This window comes from Chionomys nivalis, chromosome 25, assembly GCF_950005125.1.
Source record: "Chionomys nivalis chromosome 25, mChiNiv1.1, whole genome shotgun sequence".
In the NCBI taxonomy this organism is placed as follows: domain Eukaryota; kingdom Metazoa; phylum Chordata; class Mammalia; order Rodentia; family Cricetidae; genus Chionomys; species Chionomys nivalis.
The window spans coordinates 36686484-36700982 of record NC_080110.1 but is presented as its reverse complement, the minus strand read 5'-3'; positions in this window follow the sequence as shown (position 1 = coordinate 36700982).

Sequence of the window (14499 nt, the reverse complement as noted above, 5' to 3'; positions counted from 1 at the left end):
TCTCGGGTTGTTAACTGCCTAGTATTTTTAGGTGTAATAGTTAGTGTTCTGGATGGCATTTTATTGCAGTGATTTATGGAGCTTTCTACACATTTTGTTTCATAACAAAAGCACTCCTAAAGTGTCCTTGGGTCTGGGGAGCAGCTCAGTGGGTAAAGCCTGTGTTGTATAAGAATGAGGACCTGAGTTTGGGTCCCCGGCACCCCTGTAAATGACAGATATGACAACTCAAGCTTGTAACCTCAGCACCGGAGTGGAGGTGGGCTGACCCTGAAAGCTCACTGCTCAGTGGAAGTGGTGGGCTCCAGGCTCAGTGAGTGACCCTACCTCAGAAAAGAAGAGGTCCCCGGGGGAGGGCATCCTGACCTCAGTCATCAGGCTACACACACACATGCATCACACATCACAAACACACACACACACACACCACGTGCACGCACACACACAACACATTCATGCATGCACACACACACATACACACACACTCACACACAAATATAAAGAACCTTAAACTCAGTCTGGGGCTAGACTCAATTGATAGAGTCTCTACGTAGCATGCACACATCCTTGCTTTGATCCTGGTGATGTGTACCTACAATCCTAGCACTTAGGAGGTAAAGATAGGAAGATGAGAGGGTCACAATCAATTTCAGGTCCATAGTAGGTTTGAACCAACCCAGCCTATGTGAGACCCTGTCTCAAAAAGAAGTTTAGAAGAGAGAGGAGGGAGAAAGAACAATTATCGTCTCAAGTAGGGAGCACTGTTCCGAAACAATGGGCAGAAGTTTTGAGGAGTGAGTCTCTCTAAGCAGAGTTCACAGTCAGAGCCCCTGGCCCACACCCCTCACTGTACCCTGCTGTGAAAAGCAAACATTTATTATTTCCTTCTGCATAACAGCTCATGACTGTTGGAACATAGACATACCTTATTTATTCTTTGGTACAATGCATTTACATTATTCAACAATATTTGTTAAATGCCTGCCTCATGCCAGATGCTCCACAGGGTGAGCAAAGATGCCCAGAGCTTTCTTGGAAATTACAGTTGGAATTCTCTGGGGGGTTTCACTTGGGTCTGAAGGACCATCATTAGCCCACGAGTTTCCAGGAAAGCTAACTAAGCAATGAATGATGAAGGTGTTCAGACCTGCCTCACGGAAGAGGAGGAAGGACTGTAGGAGCCAGAGGGGTGTAGGACACCACAAGAACACAGCCCACAGAATCAACTAATCAGGGCTCTGTATGGGTCTGAGCTAGGTCCTCTGCATATACCTTACGGTTGTGTAGCTTGGTGTTCTTGTGGGACTCCCAACCATGGGAGTGGGGGTGTCTCCGACTCTTGTGCCTGTTCTTGGGACCCTTTTTCTTCTTCTAGATTGCCATGTCCAGACTTGGAATGAGGGTTTGTACCCAACTTATTGTATTTGTGCCCAGTCTTACTGCATCTTGTTAGGCCATGTTCGATGGACAGCCCTAGGACCTGCATTTTTTTTAAGGTAAACAAAGAACGAGTGTGTTGATCTGAGGGAGAAGGGAAGTGGTGGAAGGGACTGGGAGGAGTGGAGTGAAGGGAAACTGCAGTCAAGAGAAGAATAAAAGTTAAAAGAAAAAGTGTTCAGATCTGAAGGAGTACTTGCCATAAATTCACCCTAATCCAAGAGGCACAGGAAGGCTCACCTCAAAGAAAGATAGAACCAAAATACACAATTCCCCTTGTATTTATGTCCGAAGGAAGAGGAAGTTGACCCTTATCATGTGCAGCTGGAGTGGTCCAGGCACAGGACACACAAATGGTTTCCCTGTTATGTGAGAAAATCCATGTCTTAGAAACTCACAGTGGCGTTCACGCTGTCCACAATGGCTCCAACAATTCACAGTGGTGTTCACTCAGTCCACAGAGGCTCCAACAATTCACAGTGGAGTCACGCTGTCCACAGAGGTTCCAACAATTCACTGTGGTGTTCACTCAGTCCACAGAGGCTCCAACAATTCACAGTGGAATCATGCTGTTCACAGTGGCTCCAACAATTCACAGTGGTGTTCACTCAGTCCACAGAGGCTCCAACAATTCACAGTGGAGTCACGCAGTCCACAGAGGTTCCAACAATTCACTGTGGCATTCACGCTGTCCACAGAGGCTCCAACAATTCACAGTGGAGTCACGCTGTCCACAGAGGCTCCAACAATTCACAGTGGAGTCACGCAGTCCACAGAGGTTCCAACAATTCACCGTGGCATTCACGCAGTCCACAGTGGCTCCAACAATTCACAGTGGTGTTCACGCAGTCCACAGTGGCTCCAACAATTCACAGTGGAGTCACGCAGTCCACAGAGGCTCCAACAATTCACAGTGGAGTCACGCAGTCCACAGAGGCTCCAACAATTCACAGTGGAGTCACGCAGTCCACAGAGGCTCCAACAATTCACAGTGGAGTCACGCTGTCCACAGAGACTCCAACAATTCACAGTGGAGTCACGCAGTCCACAGAGGCTCCAACAATTCACAGTGGCATTCACTCAGTCCACAGAGGCTCCAACAATTCACAGTGGTGTTCACTCAGTCCACAGAGGCTCCAACAATTCACAGTGGAGTCACGCAGTCCACAGAGGTTCCAACAATTTACCGTGGCATTCACGCTGTCCACAGAGGCTCCAACAATTCACAGTGGAGTCATGCTGTTCACAGTGGCTCCAACTCCCCAGAATTGGTGACTCTGAGGCAGGCAGGAAAATCTAAGAGACAAAGGTTTTCCGAAAGCAGCAAGAACATCCCTACTATGAAAGTCTCTGCGCAAATAAGTCCCTCACACAGAAAACCCTTATTTAATGATATTGTTTCCATTACACACTCTGGAGAGTCAAACAGACATCACGTAGTTCGTTGTGAGGGAGGTCTCTGAGGAGGGCAGACAGCTGTCCTGAGAGTCCCCACGCCCTGGGAAACACTCTTCCTCAGTCATTCTGGTAAGCATCCCTTACGGAGTTGCTCCTCTTGTTCTTATGTCGTATTTAACCATGGGCTAGTGTTTCTGGTACTAAAAAGCAGGTCATGAGAAGCTCAGTGTTCTGCCTTTTCAAGAATGATGTCAAAAAGAATGGTCTTTTCCCTAAAAGCAGAATCTCGGTGCCATGGCTACTTTGGAAATCAGGCAAGAATCTTGCATCTGCACTGGCAACTAAACTAGTTAAGGATTACCCTCTGCTAAGTATATTTGTACTATATTAAAATGGCTACTAATGGCTATTAAAATCAACTCCTCACTGTTCCACTCCCCTTGTTAAGATCTCCACGGTATTAAACACAGCTACATGAGCGGTCCCAATATATCATTAATTTTGCTACTGGCTTTCAAAGAGAGGCAGTGCTAAAAATGAAGGTTTGAAATAACAGGTCTTTAAGACAAGCTACAAATATGTTTGCAATCATCTAATTTAATTAAATATTAACTTATCTAGGGCAGCCACCTAAAAATAAGATGGAATATTTCCAATGTGGGCAGTGATCTGAATTCTTAGTGTTCAAAACTAAATGCCACATTCAATTTCATCTTGTCTTTTCCTCAAGCATGAGTATTGACATTATCCATAAAATCAGACAGCGCTGACAATCATACAGCGCTTCCAGGCTTGTACGACATGGCAAAACTTCAGCTTCCATTAAATAAACAACAAATGAGTTTAAAATTTAAACACGAGGCTGAATTTTTCTTGCAGTTGATGCACCAAATGCCTGTGCCCAAGTGTCTTCTTAAACCGTAGACAAGGCGCCCCCTGGTGGAATTTTGGCGAAGCGTTTCTCCAGTCAGCCTGTCAGCAGCACGCTTAGGTGCTGCCCGGGCACTGAGGACAATTCTGGTGTTTGCTACGTGAGCAAGGGTAGAAAGTCTCCTCGGAGACTCACCAAATGGAAGGAACTGATTTGACGATGGGCTAAGGAGGAGGGAGTGCCAGTGGCTGGAGAGAGGTGCAGAAAGCAGGTGCTTTCCAGCGTGGCCAGCAGTTTCATTCGGTGAGGCGGAGCCCTTAACGGTAGTGGAGAAGGCTCAAGAAACAGGCAAGAACGGGCTGCCACCGATCTGCGGGCCCTTCGATTTGGTTTAGCACGTAGAACAATGTTCTTCAAAATGTGACCTTTGGATATTTGTGAGTCTACAGGCACTGCACAGAATTCCATCCAGATTGCCCTTGCATGACTCCCTACACACGGGGAACTTTCAAAGCAGACTGTTTGAACTCAGCAGATTGTAAGCATAAATTTATATACACATATGTGTAACAATAATAATTAAATAATAAGAGGCCGTACATTTGAGAAGTGGGGTGGGGGCGCACAGGAGAAGTTGGAGGTAGGAGGGGTCAGGGAGAAATGATGTACATACACTACTTAGATGAAATTCTCAAAAAACGAATAAAACATGTTTTTGAAAAAACAGACTTTTTTTTTTCTTTTTCTATTTGGAAGGCTATGGTGACAGAGAAGTTGGATAAACCAAAGTCAACCTGTATGTATCTTTGGTCTCACAGTACAAGTGAAGGGACAGAGATTAAATTTCCCACGTCCATCTAATGGGAGCTTTGTGAGCTACTGAAGTCACATTGCTTCCTGACTCTATGGGCCAGATGCGCAACACTGCAGGAGTCATCAGAAAACAGGTCGTTAGAATCACAAAACAGAATGAAATCATAAAAGAAAGACAAGGAGGAGAGCTTAGGGAGGGGACAGAGCCCCACGTGACCACCTGGAGCGTGCGAACCTCTGTGCGCAGCACAGTAGAGGAAGAAGTAAAGAAGCAGAGGGAGACAGCCGTGTCAGGAGGAGCTTTCTTTGCACGCATGAAGACCGAGTGGGTCCCCAGAATCCTCTGAAGAAAAGGTTGCGGTTGGGGAGACGGCTCAATGGGAACAGGGTTTGTTTTGAAAGCGTGGGGACCCAGGTTCAGTTCTCCAGCACCCACGTAAGAGCTGGATGTGGTGATGTGAAGCTGAGCCCTAGCTCCTGAGTGGGAGATCAATGGTACAGGAGCAGAGGGGTTTGTAAGCTCTCCCCAGACCTCTAACGGTTAGTAGACAGAACAGTGCTACTTTAGCCTGGAAGGACTTTGAAGAGTCTCTGTTCTAATCAGTGCAGCATATGTGGCTGGCGGCCGGTGTGTGTGGCAGGTTGACTGTGCAAGGTGCACCCAATAGCACAAAAGCACAGCCTACTCTCTCACGCTGAACCAGGCATAATGGTTATCCTGTCGCAGAAAGTGCGGTGACAAATTAAGCCTAATTTCTCGAATATTTGCTTGGGGGTCATTATCTTCAATATCTTATAATAATCTCTCCCAGAGAACAACAAAAAAAAGGCTTGTCTGCAGTTCTACGGCTAGAGGTACCAGCAATTAATAAATGTAAGGAGTTATAGCCACGGACCATCACTATGGGAATTAATAATATATTAAGTAGGGAGACCAAACCAGCTTTCTTATACGGAAAGCTACAAAGTGAGAAATGCTTCATGATTTTGAATATGGTTCTTACTGCCTCCTCAAATGCCTTCAAATAATATCACCAGAATTAATTATACATTATTCTAGTAATGGCAGTCATTTTAAGGAGAAGCGATGCATGTCAATCATATAGAATGTAGAAAGTATAGATAAGCAAAAAAGAGGATATCACTAAACCCACTTTCTTCTTCTTCTTCTTCTTCTTCTTCTTCTTCTTCTTCTTCTTCTTCTTCTTCTTCTTCCTCCTCCTCCTCCTCCTCCTCCTCCTCCTCCTCCTCCTCTTCCTCCTCCTCCTCCTCCTCCTCCTTCTTCTTCTTCTTTTTTTTTTGTTTGTTTTGTTTTTCAAGACAAGGTTTCTCTGTGCTGCAGTTTTAGTTGTCCTGGAACTAACTCATGTAGACTCAAGGCCACTCTGGGCTACCCGAGACTGATCCAATATAAAAGAGAAACAGAGACAGGAGGTGGTGGCTCACCTTTTAATCCCAGCGTTTGGGATCCCACACCCTTAATCCCAGCACTAGGAAGATGAAGACAGGAAGGAATATGACTGGGCGGAGAGAGGCATATAAAGTGGGAGGAGACGGGAGATCAGGGCATTCAGTCTGAGAACTTGTAGAGATAGAATTGCCTACTCAATCTGATCTAGGTTAGAACTAGTAGCTGGCTTCTCTGCTTACCTGATATTTCAGCATTTACCCTGTATCTGACTCCAGATTTTTATTACCAGGACCAATTAGAATTTGTGCTACAACCAACCATCAACAACCCAGACCTCCTTGGCTTCTGCATTGTCCAACTCTGCGAAGCCCGCTAGGGACTGGCCCTGCCTTTCCTTAAACCTCTAGGTCAGCATGGAATGTTTAGTGAAGGTCCCATGTTCATACAAGGCACCAGGGAATACAAAGGCATACAAAACAATGCCTCTTAAAACAATTCATGATCCCGTGCCAGTCTGAGCCATTCTGGCATCCGTGGTAATGGTAGTCATGGCAATAGGCTTGAAGGGATGTGTGGGCTTCTCCACATCGAAGCTGAATGTGATTCCCCTACGGCTTAGTGGCTAAGCTGCCCAGAGTACAAGTCAGTTCTGAGCTCATTACTTGGCACCATTGTAAGGAGAGCCCTCCAACTGGCTACTGGTGCGAGATCGATGGCTTTGGACCATCTGGGTTCAAAGTAGGGCAGGAACAATGATTTGCCCTCACTGAAATCAATGTCCAAGACCCTGTTTGGTGGGTTTATAGTATCTTTGATAGAGAACTCATTTTACCGTAAGATAAGTGAGGCGACTGTGGGAATGATTACCCCGAGAATTCAGTATTCTTACTGGTGCAGGTGTTCCGTTATCCCAATGAGCTGTCTCTGTGCATCTTCGAAATGTCCTGCAGAGAGTTCACTTATGCTATAGCTAAGAGTCAACACAGGCGTTGAGGGAACAGGCTTTAAATCAAAGGTCAATTCACAAAGTTATTTCTCTCATGATCAAAACACAGGTGTGACAGTCAGAGGGCCACTTGGGAATGGGGTCCCCTTACTCTTAAGTACACTTCCTTGATAGGATATTTTTTCTCATTTCTTCCTCAGCTCTTCAACTTTGATGTCTGCTAATTTAAAGGTCCCAGGTCTCAAGTGAGAGGTGATCCGTACATATATAAATGAATTCTGGGCTGGAGAGATGGCTCAGTGGTTAAGAGCATTGCCTGCTCTTCCAAAGGTCCTGAGTTTAATTCCCAGTTTAATTCACAACCACCTGTAATGAGATCTGGTGCCCTCTTCTGGCCTGCAGACATGCAGGCAGGCAGACCATTGTATACTGAATAAATAAATAAATCTTTAAAACAATAATGAATTCTTTCACGAACCTGAAGCTGAGAGACTGTCGTTGTGGGCTGAGCTGAGAAGAGAAGTTACTATGTGGTCTATATACTGAACCCTGTGGCGGCGCAAATGAATGCAGACAGATTATATAGATATACACAGCTTTAATAAGGAAATAGACTTACAGGACCACAGGTTCCCGCGGAGCACAGCGGAGCAAGAGAAAAAAGGGCTGCTGGGCTCACGCCTGGCAGATTTATCCGTAAACATTAGCCCGAGGCGAACACGCCCGCAATGGGTGGGGCTATATCCCTACAGAACCCAGTCACCAAGCAGATGACAGATTCATGAACACGGTGGAGCCAAGGATGCTGAAGTTTATAATCTATAAGGGATGTGGGTGCTAATGATAGCTCCTTATACAGTCATGCATATTGTGGGGGTGGTTCATGTAGTTATAGCCTCATATATTTGGATACTTAGTCCCCAGTTGGTTGAAACTCTTTGGGAAGGGATAGAAGCTGTGGCTTCTTGGAGAAAGTATGACATGGGGTGGGGGGGGTGGGGGCAGGCTTAGAGGTTTCAAAGACATGAGCCATTTCCAGTATGCTCTCCGCCTCCTGGTCGCTGTTTGAGATGTGAGCTCTCAGCTGTTCCTGCTGCCAGGCCTCACTCTACCAGCATGGACTCTAATCCTCTGAAACTGTAAACCCAAGCAAATTCTCATAAATTGCCTTGGTCATTTACATCGATCTTTCGTGTTTGATCACAGCAATGGAACATAAGCCGTACTGGCTAGTTTTGTTTTGGTGTGTGTATGTGTGCGTGCGCGCGTGTGTGTCAACTTGACTCAAGCTAGAGTGATCAGAGGAAGGAGCCTCAGTGGAGGCTGTAAGGCATTTTCTCAATTAGTGATCACAGGGTGGGGGTGGGCGCCTGGCTCTGGGTTCTACAAAAAGTAGGTTGAGCAAGTCAGGGAAGCCAGTAGGCACCATCCCTCCATGGCCTCAGCATCAGCTCCCATCTCCAGGGTCCTGGTCTGCTTGAGTTCCTGTCCTGACTTCCTTCAGTGATGAACAGCAATGCGGAAGTGTAAGCCGCATAAACCCTTTCCTCCCCAACTTGCTTTTTGGTCATGGTATTTTGTCACGGCCATAGAAGCCCTGACTAAGGCAGAAATTAATTTTAAAAAACCAATTGTAGCACCCCACAAAGCACTCAGACCTTTCAGAAAGAAAAGTCGGTGCCCTTCAACAGGGGAAGAAGAGGAAACAACTGCGAAGGCTGATCTTGTGTGGGCTGGGCCCCTGCTGCCTGGCAGGCTCCTCCAGCTGCTCCTGTGAGGGAATTTCCGGAAGATCCCAGAACGGAATGAGGACACTGGGAAAAGGAGATTTCCCTCACCAATCCAGATGATCGTCAGGTTGAGCGCTGGATGGAACAGAAGGAAAGGAAGAGGAGGGGCAAGGTACTGTCTCAGCGGGGCAGCCAGCCTTCGGACTGGGCATTTATTTCTACCTGGTGCGCCTTCAGACTCAGCCAGCCTTCTCTCCTGCCTTCGGGCTGCACCTTCGGACTTCAGTGTCCCACCAAACCCCTGGCTTTCCTACTTCTCACTTTGCCAGTGGCAAATAACGGGGCTTCTTCGCTTTCCTAATCATGGGGGCCAATGCCTAAAAATCTCCTCTTATTTACGTACCAGTATCCCATCCTCAGTTCTGCTCCTCAGGAGAACGCCGGCTAATACAGTATCGATTCTCCAGCTGAGGACAAGAAGGAGCATGGGAGGAGGATGAAGGGAGCAAGCTGGAAAGGTAAATCTCAGCCGATGACAGCATCCTGATGCTCTATAGCAGCCAGCCATACATATTCCCTTCTGATTGTCCCTGTACTTATCTGCATAAATTAATCTGGAACTTGTTTTTCTTTCTCCTTTTCCTTTACATATATAAGAAATGTAGCAAATGATGATCTTTATTGTTAGGAAATTTAGGGTGGGTGTAACTAAAAATGAAAGAAAAATTAATGCCATCTAGAGATGGAAATTATGACTGATGGGAATTTATGTCACTTCTTTTTTATTTTATTTGTTATGTGTATCTGTGTGGTGTATATGTATGTATGTGTGTTCCCATACATGGCTATATGTACATGATTGCACATGCGTGCATATGGAGGTCATGTTGACATGGAATGTCTTCCTCGAAGCTCTCCGATTTGTTTACTAAGGCTGAGCCCAGATGTCCCCAATTTGATTTTCTAATATAGCTTGCCAGCTTGCCCAGGATTTTCCTGTCTTTGCCTCCCAGTAGTATTATAGGGAAGCCAGCATGCCAGCCTGGGTTTCAAGTATTTTTAAGGATTTTGGAATCAAGTCTTCAGGTTTACAAGGTTTTTTTTATCTATTGAGCATCTCTCTTATCACCAATTGTAAGGTAATGGTAGCCTCTTCCTCATTCAAGGTATGTTTGCTTCATGCTGTTACCATTCCCGGCAGTTTAAATAGATGGTAGACAGGCAAGAATGGACGCTGAGTAGTTAAAGAGGGGAGTTGTCTGTTGGCTCGTGTGGTGGCTATTCTTGGTTGTCAGCTTTGCTACATCTATGATTAACTGAAACCCAAGCTACTGGTATACCTGTGAGGCAGTTTCTTTACTGGTTCATTCCAGACAGGAAGACCCACCCTAAATGTGGATAACTTGAAATGAGATAACCCCTCCCCCCTTATATCTGGGCCCCACCTTCTGGTGGTAGATAGTACAAAGAACAAGGAAGAATGAAGCGTTTATTCCTTGCCCTCCCTCTCACAATTCATTCCATAACTAGCAACAGAATCTACTTCTGGATTCCAGCGTGTGTGTGTGTGTGTGTGTGTGTCTGTGTGTGTCTGTGTCTGTGTGTGTCTGTGTGTGTCTGTGTCTGTGTGTGTCTGTGTGTGAAACAATGATTTGTTTCATAGGATCTAAAGCTGGTGGGAAAATGCAGTGGCTAAAGGAACTCCATTTTATGCTAGCCATCCGTCTTGGCACCTCTAGCAATCTGTCTCTGACTCCCGGTCTGGAAGATATGTTCCCCGTATCTAGACTTAGTTACCCGCACCCAGCGCTAAACAACTATGACCATCTACTTGTTACGATATGACAACTGCCTCTTTGGCTTCTGTAACTTGCTTATGCAGGCACCCAAGTATGATTTTGGGTCACCTTGACCACTTCACTTGACAGAACAGACCAGCTTTTGCTTGCTTGTTTAGACATTGAAGGTCTTTTGTGGTATTGCCTTTTAAAAGCCCTTCCTTGTTTCTCTCCTTCACAACATGCTGAGATCTGGCTTCAAGGCCGTCACCCTGCTAGCAGCTAATCAATAAATCCTTTGATTATAATTGAATTAGTCTGTGAGCTTTTCCCAGGGTCAGGACAGGACACCACAACTCCAGTCATTCCTGGTACTGTTTTCTTTTGTAGTTTAAGAAAAAATTCCATTTCCTGCATGAACCTGTCAGCGAATTTTACCAACATGGAGAGGAGGGAGATGCCTTCTCTTTCTCTGCTTTGAGATGAGCCCTCACGGTGACTGGAGCAACATAAAGAACGGCTCGAGCCTTGCTTCCTCCTCAGAAGAAATATCTAGGAGCATCAGCATCATATTCTCAGCAACAGAAGAGTCCCCAGGTCTTTGTTCTGCAATTTGCCTTTCATCCCTAAAGGTGAAAACAACTCCTGGGGTCATTCGTCCCCAGGCAAGTTCATATTTCCTGTTGGAATTACTGCAAAGGCGTTCTATTTCCTTAAAAGGCCAACCACTAATGCAGACAAATGCAAACCTCAACTCCAGCAAAGGAAGATTTAGAATAGGAGGGAGAAGAAAGGTATCAGGGGTCCTCAGTGAAGCAATGAATGGTACCATTTAGTTCATTCCAATGTTCCATTAGTTTGTTCCAATGATGTGGTGTGAGGCAGGGAGAAAGACGGGGTAGTACCAGCAAGACCTTCTAAAAGACAGTGCTTGCCTTTTATTAGGGAAATGCAATTTAATAGCCAATGTAGGCTATGAGTAAACACGGAAATTATTTTCCTGCCTTCAGAGTGCGAGACAAACGCATAATGAAAATGTCAGCAATTGCTCTGCCTCCTGTCTCAATCCGCAGCCTCAGCACCGCCAGCAGGGAATGATAGAAACAGGCACACTGCCTTCACACCCGTTCCCTACCGCAATCTTACATCTTTTCTGAAGGGAATATAAAATAGAAACCGTAAAAGGTCAGAGATTAATATTTACTCTAGGCTGAAGTTAGTGCAGCTCTTTTTAAAAGTCTTAAGTCAAAATCATAAAAGAGAAATATGGCCAGACCCGGTATCTGATAGCCTGGTATTTCCACTGGAATTAGCTGTATCCACTTCCAGAATGGTATGAAACTGTCATCATCACGGCAGGATAATCAGAGACTGTTTATTGATTCCCCGCTTCTACATGCTATTTGAAACTATTTCTACTTGCATGGCCTTTATGAATTGTGTTCCCCTAACTCCTGTTTTGAGGACATCTTTAACTTAATGGTGCAGTGGGTATCATGGATAGTTCCCTTTCAACTTAAGCTGTTACAAAGTTACAGTGTTAAAAAGTAGCACTGGTACGTTAATTTGCTTTTAAAATAAATGAAAACATTTAAGAAAAAAATAACATAATTTGCGGCTGTGTTATACTCTTTAAAACTAGAAGGCACTATTCTTTTAGCTAGGAAGTGTTCGGGTCACAGTCTCACACTGTGTAACTTAGTCCACAAATGGCTCTCCAGACAGGACTTCTTAGAAGGTTTGTTTTTTTTCCTCTGGAATTTAGCTTTCACTTCCCCCTATCATCCGTCCCACTGTGGCTCTATCAGCGATATTCCAGGCCCCATCACTACCTGCAGCACAGAAGGTACGAGCTCACAGCTCTTCTGGACTGTTGTAAGCTTGATTCCGATTGGTAACTTCAGCCCAGAGTCTACTGAATCCAGCAAGCTAAACATTTCATGTCAACTGAGAAAGGACAGTGGAGAACACGTCTAAGGAATGGGTGCTCTATGCTGGAACATGTATCTCCCCAAAGCTCTCTTCACTTAGCCATGAGGAACCCTTTGGAGCGTGGACCTGCAAGCACACTTTTGACGGCATCTACAAAGGCTCTGTCAGAACCAACCATCACTCAGTCACAATAGCCTCAGCCGTGCTCTGGATGGCATCTACAAAAGGTCTGTCAGAATGAACTATCACTCAGTCACAAAAGACTCAGCCGTACTGTTAGCTGCTGCCCGCTCTCTTATATTTCAAGTTGCTCGGTTTTGCTTCTTGAATAACTTCACGTGTCCTTTCTGAACTTATTCAGAAGATAGCTGATGCCGGGCGGTGGTGGCGCACGCCTTTAATCCCAGCACTCGGGAGGCAGAGGCAGGCGGATCTCTGTGAGTTCGAGGTCAGCTTGGTCTACAAGAGCTAGTTCCAGGACAGGCTCCAAAACCACAGAGAAACCCTGTCTCGAAAAACCAAAAAAAAAAAAAAAAACCAGAAGATAGCTGATGAATCTCTTCAGTAGTTCCATTGCTAGGTGAGGAGTCAAAAGCAGCTTAAGCATAGTTAATTTTTTCTTAAAATAACATTTTATTCATTTTTGAAAATTTCAGATGATGTATGAAATGTTTGTATTTTGACCATATTTACCCCTTCCCCCAACTCCTCGCAGATCCACCCTTATTTTCCTACATACCCAATTTGTGCTGCCCAAATCCTCCTCAGAGGTGTGAGGATCGCCCTGGAGCTTGGTTGACATGTTAGATCTGGGTCACATCCTTAAAGAAAACTGACCCTTCCTCTTCAGAAACCATCTATTACCAGCGTTTCTTCAGCTGGGGATGGGATTATGCCTGGCTTAGAGCTTTGCAGGTCTTGTGGATGTTGTCACAACTGCCGTGAGTTCATATGTGCGACTGCCCTGCCATGTGCAGAGACCACTGTTTCTCTGTAGTCAGCCGTTCACTGCCTCTGGCAATCTCTCCATAGCCTCCTCCACAATGATCCCCTCCCTCGGAAGGGAGGTTCTGATATGAGTGTCCCATTGCTGAGCACTCTGCAACCTCCTGCTCTCTGCAGGTCGACCAGTTGTCCATCTCTATGTCACCTGCCATCTACTGCAAGATGAAGCTTCCCTAAGGAGAATTGAGAGAGCACTAATCTATGGGCATAGTAATACATCAGTCGACGTCATTTTTGTTGCAGAGTTGATTCTTCATGCTCTATCATGAATTGTGTCGATTTCACGCAATTGCAGGCTAATTGTGTCTGTTCAGCTTCTCTGCCTTCACATACTTCTCCGAGGGAAGCTAAATCAGGCTCAAAATGGTTTGTAATATACAAGCCAAACGCTGAAGGCTTCTGATGCTTCTTGTGGGGAAGTGGGTAGTAATGGGGATTGAGCAGAGTCTTATACATGCTGGGCGAGTGATCTACCACTGAGCCATGTCCCCAGCTACCCTTGAGCTTTGGAGTCCTTTGGCCTCCGTCTCCTGAATGGCTCTGATTGCAGACTTGTGATACCAGGCTCAGTGGTGTGTGTGTAATAAAAGCTTACACTGAAGATGTGCAAGAGAGCTTGCCTAGCATGTGCAGGCTCAGGATTTCATTCTCAATACTTTGGGGTTGTAGTGCTAAACTAGCACAAGACACAAGGGTTAAAGTTCCTAGTCTTAGCACTCACGCAGTTTAGAAGCCAGTGGGGAAGACAGCTCTGGGTACTCTGGGCAGCCAGGTCTGTTCACACCAGTCCGTGAGCAAGGGCTCCTCCAGCTTCCTTCCTGATGTCTGGTTCAGGCTTGTCAATTAGACTGAAGTTTCTCGTGTGCTTTAACCACAACTCCTACCTTTTCAGAGAACGGTAGCTCCACGCTTTTTACCGTCTCTGTTTATCTGCCCTGTTTCTGATTTCTGATGGCTTCTTTCTTCAAGTTGTTGCTCTTGAAACTTGACTCCAAAATGACTCTGATAAACCCAACAATACTGACTGTCACAAGGCAGAAAAAAGAAAAGAAAAGAAAAGCACCGCCCAATCCTCTGAAGGACTGATCCTGTAAATCTTCCAGAAATGGTTTCTTCTGTGTTTCTATTCATTGCCATAAAAACAGCCTTTATACTTTGCTAACTTACTATGGTTGGAT